At 36.0% G+C, this 10283-nt stretch overlaps 1 protein-coding gene across 5 annotated transcripts in view; it reads left to right on the top strand.

The window, feature by feature from the left end:
- Epha6 (EPH receptor A6) overlaps positions 1–10283 on the top strand; it is a 922972-nt gene that overhangs the window by 523582 nt on the left and 389107 nt on the right. The gene's annotated exons all lie outside the window — the stretch shown is intronic.

The following is a 10283-nucleotide window of genomic DNA, read 5'->3' as shown; positions in this document are numbered from 1 at the left end:
AAAAAAAAAAAAAAAAAAAAAAAGAAAGAAAAAGAAAAAAAAAAGAAAAGAAAAAATGAAATCCCTGTGTTGGAGATTTGTCTGTCCTAGCACTCTGGACCTAATAGGGAAATGGATCCTAGGTTTACACACATACATAACATATACAAGGTGCATATACAAGTATAATATATATATTATATATATATATATATATATATATATATATATATATATGTGTGTGTGTGTGTATGTGTATATATGTATATATACACACATATATATAATATGAGCAAATAGTACTCTACTATAGTGCAAATGGTCAAATGCTAAAGCTATTTATTTAATTTGAAAAACATTTAATACCTTTCCCACTTTCTGAAGTTCCTCTTTTCCTTAATAAATCTATTTGCTCTACTTTAGAAAAAGATATTTAGGAACAATAAATGTCACTATATGACCAATTACAAATATTCAGATTCAGGAAAAGATCTGTGATACTACAAGTTATGAGAAAATTCAAACCTGTGAAAGTCCTTTATACTTTCAACATAAAATTTTAAAATAGAATAGAACAGAAAAATATTTATAATTTTTCAAAGATACTTTCTAACTTCATGGGGGAAGCATGATATAAGTAAGGAAATAAATATGAAACAAGAGTTAAATGAGTTGCATATATCAAAAACATATACATACATATATACATGTAATAAGATTTAAAAAAAAAAAAAAAGAAGCCATGAGTTCAAAAGAGAGAAAAAAGAGATATATAGAATGGTTTGGGGAGAGAAAAGGGAAATCTATGTAATTATGTTACAGTCTCAAAAACTAAAAGGAAAACTAATAAAAACAGGAATGAGAAGAAATGACATAAAATGATGATTAAAATTAATAACAGGTCATGCTAGTTAACAAATTTCCTATGGCAATATTTAGTAATAATCATTAAAACAGTAAATAGAAATCCATAGGAGACAGAAACTTCATTCTCCTTATGAAAATTCTAGAACAATAGGAAGACCTCATCACAACCTTGAATAACTATTATGTCTTGCACACTGAAGAAACCTTTGCCATTATCATTTGGTAGGCATAGCCTGTGAACACATTTTGTTTGCTTTAGTACATTTTTCAGCACAAGCCCTTAGAATGTATTTTGTAGATTTTGTAAAAACAATTAAGTTATTGTGGAAGAAATTAAGCTTTATATATATGTGTATGTATACATATATACATATATGTGTGTATATATGTGTGTGTGTGTGTGTGTGTGTGTTTGTGTGTGTGTGTGTGTGTAATTAGACATTGCTTCTTATTTGTGGACTTCTTTATCTTCTGAAATGTATTGACCACTTAAGAACTGTCTGTGTCTTAGTCAGTATTCTATTGCTATGAAGCGACATCATGACTACAGTAACTGTTATGAAAGTAAGGATTCAAATGGTGCTTCCTTAGCGTTTCAGAGGTTCAGTCCATTATCAGCATGATGGCAAATGGGCATGCTGAAAAGGTAGCTGAGAGTCCTATAATTTGTTCCACAGTCAGCAGAAAGGAAATGGATCCACTGGGCCTAGGTTGAGCTTCTAAAACCTCCAAACCCACCCCTAGTGGCACACTTTCTCCAGGACCAAACCTCTTAATCCCTGTCATATAGAGCCACTCCCTAATGACTGATCATTTAAATATATGAGCCAATGGGAGCCCATTCCTATCAAACTACCACAGTGTCATAGTCAGGTGTGTATGTGAAGTGAAAACTTAAGGGTTCTTTGGAAAGTCGGTTTGCTGGGGCAAACATGTGAAGGAATGTTTTGTTAAGGTGGACACAACTGTGAAAGGCTAAGGCAGACTTGTGAAAGAGTATTTCACTGAAGCAAACATGGAGAGAGGAGGTGCTGCAAAAGCAAGCACATGAAAGGACATGTGATAAAAGATTCTTTGAAGACCCAAGGGGTTTGCAGGCCCATAGGAAGAACAAAAATATGAATTAAACAGTACCCCCAGAGCTCTCAGGAACTAAACCACCAACCAAAGAGTACATATGGTGGGACTCATGGCTCCAGCAGCATATGTAGCAGAGGATGGCCTAGTTAGTCATCAATGGGAGGAGAGGTCCTTGGTCCGGTTAAGGCTCTATGCCCCAGTATAGGGGAATGCCAGGGCCAGGAAGCAGAAGAGGGTGGGTTGGTGAGTGGGGGGAGGGAGGAGGGAATAGGGTTTGTTTTTTGTTTTTCCAGAGGGGATATCATTTGAAATGTAAATAAAGAAAATATCTAACAAAAAGAAAGATTCTTTGCTAAAGACACGCATGTATTGGTTTGCCTTACATGCGTAGTGGAGCTGCATTTGTAGGGACTCCATAGAGAGAAACACACCAAAAAGCTTCTGGTGTTGCACTGCAATTTGTTGTTGCTTCCACGGAGTCTGGCTAATTGGATACAAATGCTGAGGCAAGACCTGTGCTGAGACAAGAGCCATTTGGAGGGTATAAATAGACTCCAAAGAGTGACAGAGGTAGAGCTTGGCTTGCTGGTAACAGCTAACTATGAAACACTTGGATCTCAAGTCTTTGCTGATCTTTGTTTCCCTGAGAAAGGAACAGCTGAGAGAACTTCTCCTAGTGTTCCTGCTGGTCCCTCCTGCTGACTCGAGCAAAGGCCAAGGCCTGACAGTCTCTGCTAGGTAGTGTTGCCAAGGTTGCTAACCAGACTCTACTGAACTGGACTGCTGATATATCCATGAGCTGTTTTCAAGCAGACTGACTGCTGACCTGTGAACTAAACTGCTGATTTCCAGACAACACTGATGGAAGTTGCTCCAGAGAACCTCTCTAAGCAGTCCACATCTAAATATTCTTTCTTTTCCACTACCTCTGGTGAGTGGTGGGATTCAAGGAAGGTTAAAGAGTTTAGGAACCATCATTAGAAATAGGATTTGAAAAAAATCAAAGTTATATATATATATATATATATATATATATATATATATATATATATATTAAAAATAATGCACACAGGACAAGAAAATTGGGAATATACTGCTGGAAGAGTTAGGAAATAGGGAAATGGGGCAGAGCTTCAGGAGGCTAAATTTCAATCAGCAATCCTACAACATTTTGCTATTACTTAATTAAAACTGAGCCAGAAGATCAGTTTGGGGCTCGAGCCAGTGGCCTAGCAGTGGTAGCACCAGGTTTCATTAGAGCTCCAGAGGCAATGGCAGAGGCAGGCAGGTCTCTGAGTTCAAGGCCAGCCTGGTCTACAGAGTGAGATCCAAGATAGACAGAACTACAGAAGGAAACCCTGTCTCAGAAAATCAAACAGGTGCTGGTGAGATGGCTCAGCGGGTAAGAGCACTGACTGGTTTTCTGAAGGTCCTGAGTTCAAATCCCAGCATCCACATGGTGGCTCACAACCACCCGTAATGAGATCTAACGCCCTCTTCTGGTGAGTCTGAAGACAGCTACAATGAATTACTCTGGAGTGAGCCTGGCTGGAGCAAGCGGGGAGAGGGGGGGCAGCAGAGGTCCTGAGTTCAATTCCCAGCAGCCACACACATGATGGCTCACAGCCATGTTTACAGCTACAGTGTACTCATACACATAAAATAAATAAAATAAATCTTAAAAAAATGTAAGAAAAGAAATCAAACAAAGAATTAACCAGCAGCAGGAGTTTCAAAAGGCTAGGATTCTAGAGAGTAATTTTAACTAGATGTGCACTCCTGACTTAAAGCTAACTAAAACTAGAAGATAAATCAAGTAAGAGGTACAGGCAGCTGTCTCCTTTCTCAATCATTCATCCTGAGTTGGGAACACATAAAACTGAAGCAAACGGAAACACAGCAGTAATAGAATGTGGCTAATGATTTCTTTTATTGTTGGCCCAGATGTCTAAGCATGTTTTTCATCCTCAAACATTCAAGTTAACACAGTCAGAATGCAACTTTGAAAACTTAAGGTTCAAGGGACAAGGACTTAGGGTACCTAGTCTTTCTGTTCTTTCCTGTGTTCACTTGTCCTTCCCTAGTAGTTGTTCTACTTCTTTAAAGCTGGCAGCCTACCCTCTACTCTCTACTTCCTACTTTGGGGAAGTGTGGCTGGAGATTTATCCTATCAGAGACCATCACACACAAGGACAGGGGTGATTTTCTAGTATTTCTGGTAACATCACAGGAAGAAAATCTATGGATCTCATGCCGTAAGACCTTTAAGCTCATTCAAGTGGCATCTCACACAAAATGAAAACAGTCCGGGATACATGAGACTGCCATGAGATGCATCATGAAGATGTACATGAGAGAACCATGAGATGCAAATTAGTCACTTATACTAGATGAAAACCGTATTTCCTGATACATTTCAGGTATTAAGTACATCAAATCTGAAAACTCAATACTCAAGTCACAGAGTATTTAAAAGTATAATTTAAGAAGACATTATAAAGAAATAATTTTAAATTATTTATACAGACATTTACTGTAATTGTAAAAATTTAATTTCCATTAATCTGTAGGAAATCCACAGTCATTAAGCAACATCTGCTTCACAATGCCACATCTTCAAAGATTGCCAGCCAAGATGCATTTCAATAATTTTATAATCAAGATGGCAAAAGCAACTTCTTTTATAAGTTATATAGATGTTTGACTCTTCAATTTAGTCAGTTGTGACATTTTCTTCTTTGTAGTTAATATTAAGGAAAGTCAATTTAAGCACAGGAAATCTACTTTTCTAAAACTATTTTTTAATATAAAACAATAGTTGTATACTACCTCTCCTGTGATACAAAACTTTTAGCTAACTGGTACCTACCAAGTGAAACAAAGAAAATAAATTTTAGTGGATATGTTATTAAGAAGATATGAGCTAACAAAAAAAATAAAACATAAAAACTTTCATTATGAACAATTATATAAATTTTCTGAGACTACTCAACACAATATTGAGAAAAATATCCAGTTAGTTAAATATGCTTAAACTATTTCAAGAACCAGTCACTTTATATTGAGATTATCTAGCTAAATGATGTTCAACAACTTATTCTTTGAATGATCAAAGAATTCCAACTCTTAAATGTGAAAATTAACTAAAAATGTAACTGAAGTGCCAAGAGTTGTGCTGGTAAAACAGAATCTGGAATCAAGAAAACCTACATTCAGATTTGAATTTTTAAAATACTATTTATATCCCCCTTTCAAGGAAACCCCATCATATGTAGAGAAGAATTCAACTCCTAGAGACAGCTGCTACATCTTGATTCCTCTGTCCTCCTTTCAGGAGTAAGAACACAAATTCATACAAACATCTGAGTTCCTGCCAGTCAGAATATGAACAGACTACAAGTATTTGCTGACAGATCCCATGGAAAGGCAGTAGTTTGTGAAGACAGAAATTCCAGAAGAATTTTGAGATAATAAATCATTCCACCTGGATGAACTAAAGAAGTGGTAGTGGGCTGTGAGCTGTGGTTAATATTTGTTGATCAGCCAACAATTCCTTCACCACTCAAGACCCAAGAGAGTGATGAGAATCAATACAGCACTTGAACCATGATGGACAATACATTCTATCATCCAGATAAAGAGAATTAAGTATTTCTTGTTTTGGTTTTTCTTATTCCTATGATTTTTGTTAAAACAAAAGTAATATCTATTTACAAGCCAAGTTTATTTTGCACAGTATTGATGTCCACAGTGTAAAGACTTCAGAAACATGCATTTCAGACAAACTGATGTATGGATAATAAGTATGATTTCAATGAAAGTCTGAAAAAAAAATCACCAAAAGATTTAAATTACAGGAACCTGTTTTGACATCCCCAGTAAATGCCAAGAAACCCAGCTTTTACAGCAAGCTTATGGAAGTGTTCAGATAAAATATTCATGAATTCTCTGCTAAAAGAAGAGCCTCTTGTGGTTGTGCTTGACAGAGGATGACCTTTGCTTCAATAAGTTCCCATTTTTGCTGTAACTTAGTGTTTAGATGCTCTGCTTAGATGAATAAACCATAGCATTTTGTTCTTTGTGATTTTTTTTACTATATGTGATAATTAATAGAAAGAAAGACTTTGAAGTTTTAAAGTGAAGTAAATGGGATTTTTTTAAGGCATTAAAGAGTCTTAGGAGATCAATTTCCCAGCAGGTTATTTGCTGCAGCTCTTAGGATCCACCCTGACTTGGGCATATCCAGGAGTGCTCCATTGATGCTCTTTAAAACACCTCAAATATGTTTAGTTTTACTGTTCATCAAGTCTTCCACCTAATGCTTTGCACAGAGATGGACCAACAATCCAATTACATATTAGAACAGATTTTACAAAGGTACTATATAGATACAGTACAGGTTCCATTCAGTGTTTTTGGGGTGAGTTTTAGTTTTGGAATTTCTTTAGAAGAAAAATAGTGACTCCTACTGATGTATATTTAGAAAATAGTAATCAAGGAAAACAGAAAGTTACCTGTTCCTGTTTTGAAAGTTTTATTTTTCAATTTTTTATTGGTTATTTTATTTATTTACATTTCAAATGTTATTCCCCTTTCTGGTTTCCTCTCTCTATATACCCCCTATCCCATCCCCTTTCTCCCCTGCTTCTATGAGGGTGCTCCCCTATACACCTACCCATTCCTGCCTCACCACCCTAGCATTATCCTACACTGGGTCATCAACCCTTCGCAGGACCAGGGGCCTCTCCTCCCATTGATGCCAAATAAGGTCATCCTCTGCTACATAGGCAGTTGGTTTTGAAAGTTTTAAAATTTACTAACATTTACTTGTGCCCTTCCAGCAAAGATAGTGTTGATGACCGGAGAGAATGCATCATACTAGTTTTAAAGTCATAAAACTCTGCTAAGACACTTAACAGTATCTAGTGTCCTGAACCAGAAGCATATGCTTAATATGTTGATGTAGAAATGGACTCTGGGCTCATTAATGAGCTTTCTAAAGTCATGTGAAAGTTTACTTTTAAACCAGACACAGACAGTGCAAAAGACTGTTATTGTGTTATTTACTTATACTTTTGAAAAACTTTCAAAATACATGCAGTATATTTGTAGAAATATTAATACTCTTATTTAGATTGTAATGATTTACAGAATTAAATCAAGTTAGATATTATAATATTAGTTTGACTTCTATCACTTTTAACTGTCAATAGCCAATGGATGACACAGATTAGTAATGGTCATTGATGCAAAATTAGCATGATATAGAAAATCCCAGCAATGCTTATTAATTTAAGTAAAGTATCAACTTGTCTTCCACAGAAATATTCTCTAAACTATTTCTGCAAAGAGTTCATTCCTTTCTTGCTTTAAAAAATATTTTTTAGGATTCTATTATGGAAATGTGCATAATAGCATTTTTAAGACATTCAAGTTTGAAAATTCTCTTTTGGGAAGTATTTGACTAGACTTTCTAATATGTGAATTGACATGTTATTTGGTATTTGTCTGTTTAGTGTATTATTTTTTCTAAGAATTGTAATACTGACTACAAATCATCTGTATCACTATTTGAAATGGCCCTTTAATTACCACTATAATGTTTATGTAAGGTTGACATTTGTTCAACAACAATAATGACCCACTTGTATTATGTTGGATATGACTTTAAATGAAATACTATATTTTTATTTAAACATTATACTAATTCTCATGGCAACCTTGAAGAGTGGGTTATACTAATTTTCTATTAAAAAAAAAAGAAAAACTAGTATATAAATTGATCAAAGTCACATATATCAGACCTACTACAATTTAACTCCAAGTAACTGGGTCCACAACCCATATGAGGCATGGCAGTAAAGTGTACTGAAAGACAGAGCTAACATTTGCTTGGCCCTCCTGCTCTCTGTCCTGTTCGTAGCTTTGGCACCCCCAGCTGTGACTAGTGTTATTGAAACACTGGAAAGTCCGCTAACTACAATATACCAACAACGATTACAGATTCTTGAGTGAGACCATGCTTTTCTATACCTTAGCTATGGTCATTTATCTGTCCAAAATAGTATTGTACCATTCTGAGAACCCAAGAATAGGACATGGGTAATCTTAGCAATACTAAATCAAGAAATTGTTTGAAGAAGAATCTCATTTTTTGTTTTGTTTTTTGAGGGTTTCTCTGTATAGCCCTGGCTGTCCTGGAACTCAGAGCAGGCTGGCCTCGAACTCAGAAATCTGCCTGCCTGGGCCTCCCAAGTGCTGGGATTAAAGGAGTGTGCCACCACTCGCCATCTGAATCTGCATTCTTATACCTGTCTACATCTTAAAAACATTTGTTAAAAGTCTATACTCTAAATTTTCTAAATAGAAATTTTATAAAAGATATATAATGGTTACTTAAAAAGTAGACTTCCTAGCAGAAAAAAAAATATTTTATAAAGGCCTTGTTTTCAGCATCCATCAATGTTGTTGCAGCAATAGTGTCATCAGGTCTTATTTCCATAAACCAAACTAAACTACTAAGAGAGTGAGGAAGATTTGGTGCATCAGTCTGAAGCATCTGTGAGAGCACTTCTGGAAACCCAACTGCATCTCCAGAGAGCAAAGGTATCAGCATCTCTCAGTGCAGAGGCCATTCATGGCTGAGAGGATGTTTGAAAAACAAACGTGTCTGTGGCTCTTGGTGAGTGGCTAGACTCTTGATATAAGCATTTGCATATTTGAACTAAGTTCTTCCCTACATACTTTTGAAACCAAACATTTTTTATATTCAGATATACAGTACATATCATGATTATCTGGAGCCTTTTGTTGAAATTCATGCCTGTAACCACAGCACTCTATCAGCAGACATAGAAGGTTCACAAATTAAAGGTTAGCCTGAGATACATAGAGAATTCGATGCCTGCTATGTATATATAGTGAGATTGAGGTCCAGAAAACCTGTGTGTGTGTGTGTGTGTAACAAAAATTAAATAGTTCCCGATACTAAGCTGTTTCCTATGATTGGCAACCATAATTTTTTAGTAATTATATACATATATTCATATATTCTAGTAATTTCTTACAATTATAGCTATAATTATTTAACTGTCCTCTTTTTATATAAATATACTATGTAAAAAAATCTATAATTAGCAGACAGAATATATCCAGGAAGTAAGAAATCAGTATGACAAACAAAGAAAGCTGAGGAATCAGGCTAGCTTGTCTCAAAGGTCTATACATCTTTTGTTCCCTGAGTTCCATGCTCTAACAGCATCTTTTACTCCTCCAATCTGCCTTCACCTAATTTCATCTATACATTACCTAAGAAGACTCATTGACAGACACAAACATCTACTAAGTTCTGTTTTCAGACTTCAGACTCAATTAAAATATCATCAGCTGTATTACTGTCAGTAAAGCTATGCCCATTGACTTGGGACTGTTGGGAGACTGCATAGATGGATCAGCTTTTTAAGAGTGCACACTGCTCAGTTTCCAACACTCTCATGAGGTCACTCACAGCTGTTTACAATTCCAGCTCCATGAGTACCTCCATTTACATGTATGCATGCATGCACACACAGACATACAGATACACATAATTTTAAAATAATACAAATAAACCATTGTGGTGAAAGACTTTTTTTAAAATCCAGTTGGCTCAGTGCTTTGGTACCTGCAAATTAAACTAGTAAGGAGAACATTAGCAAGAATGAAGACAAATTAGTATCCACATAGAGAGACAGAAATCTATAGGGAAAAAAATGTGATTCAAGGTGGGGTGGCTGGAATTTGGACATTAAATGCCATCTTCACAAGGAAAGGGGAGAACAAATCTCATGCAGGAAACAGTTGACTGTTAAGAGAGACAAAGAGTTGTTTTGCACTATGGTTGGGAGATAAGACTGCTTGGATAATTTCCTGTCCTGCTGCTGACTTCCTCTGGTGATTGGAGTCAATCTTCCTTCACTGCTAAACACCTGGGGAGGAAGTTATGGCAGTTGAATTATTTGAAAAGCCTCTGCTTTGGAGCAGATAAGGGAAGTTTGCATGTGTTTGGGGGATGGGGATATGAGGAATCTAAACTCACCATGTAAGTAGCGTATTTTAAATCCCTTAGCAACTCAACATGAGGGAAGGGATGACCCAGGTGGTAATATATTTGTTGTACAAATATAAAGACATAAGTTCAGATCCACATCATACACGTAAAAAGCTGCGTGCTGGTGGCGGCAGGCTGCTGCTGCCTATCCTTCAAGGCTAAGCAGTCAGTGAACACCAGTTGCAGTGAGACAAGTGTCTCAAAATATACGACAGAGAGCATTTAGGAAGACATGTAAAGTTGGCTTCTGAATCTCTCTCTCTCTCTC

The sequence above is a fragment of the Mastomys coucha genome, unplaced genomic scaffold (assembly GCF_008632895.1).
Source record: "Mastomys coucha isolate ucsf_1 unplaced genomic scaffold, UCSF_Mcou_1 pScaffold12, whole genome shotgun sequence".
Taxonomy (NCBI): Eukaryota; Metazoa; Chordata; class Mammalia; order Rodentia; family Muridae; genus Mastomys; species Mastomys coucha.
Note: the sequence above shows the minus strand (reverse complement) of the source record. Positions and strands in the feature narration are given on the sequence as shown.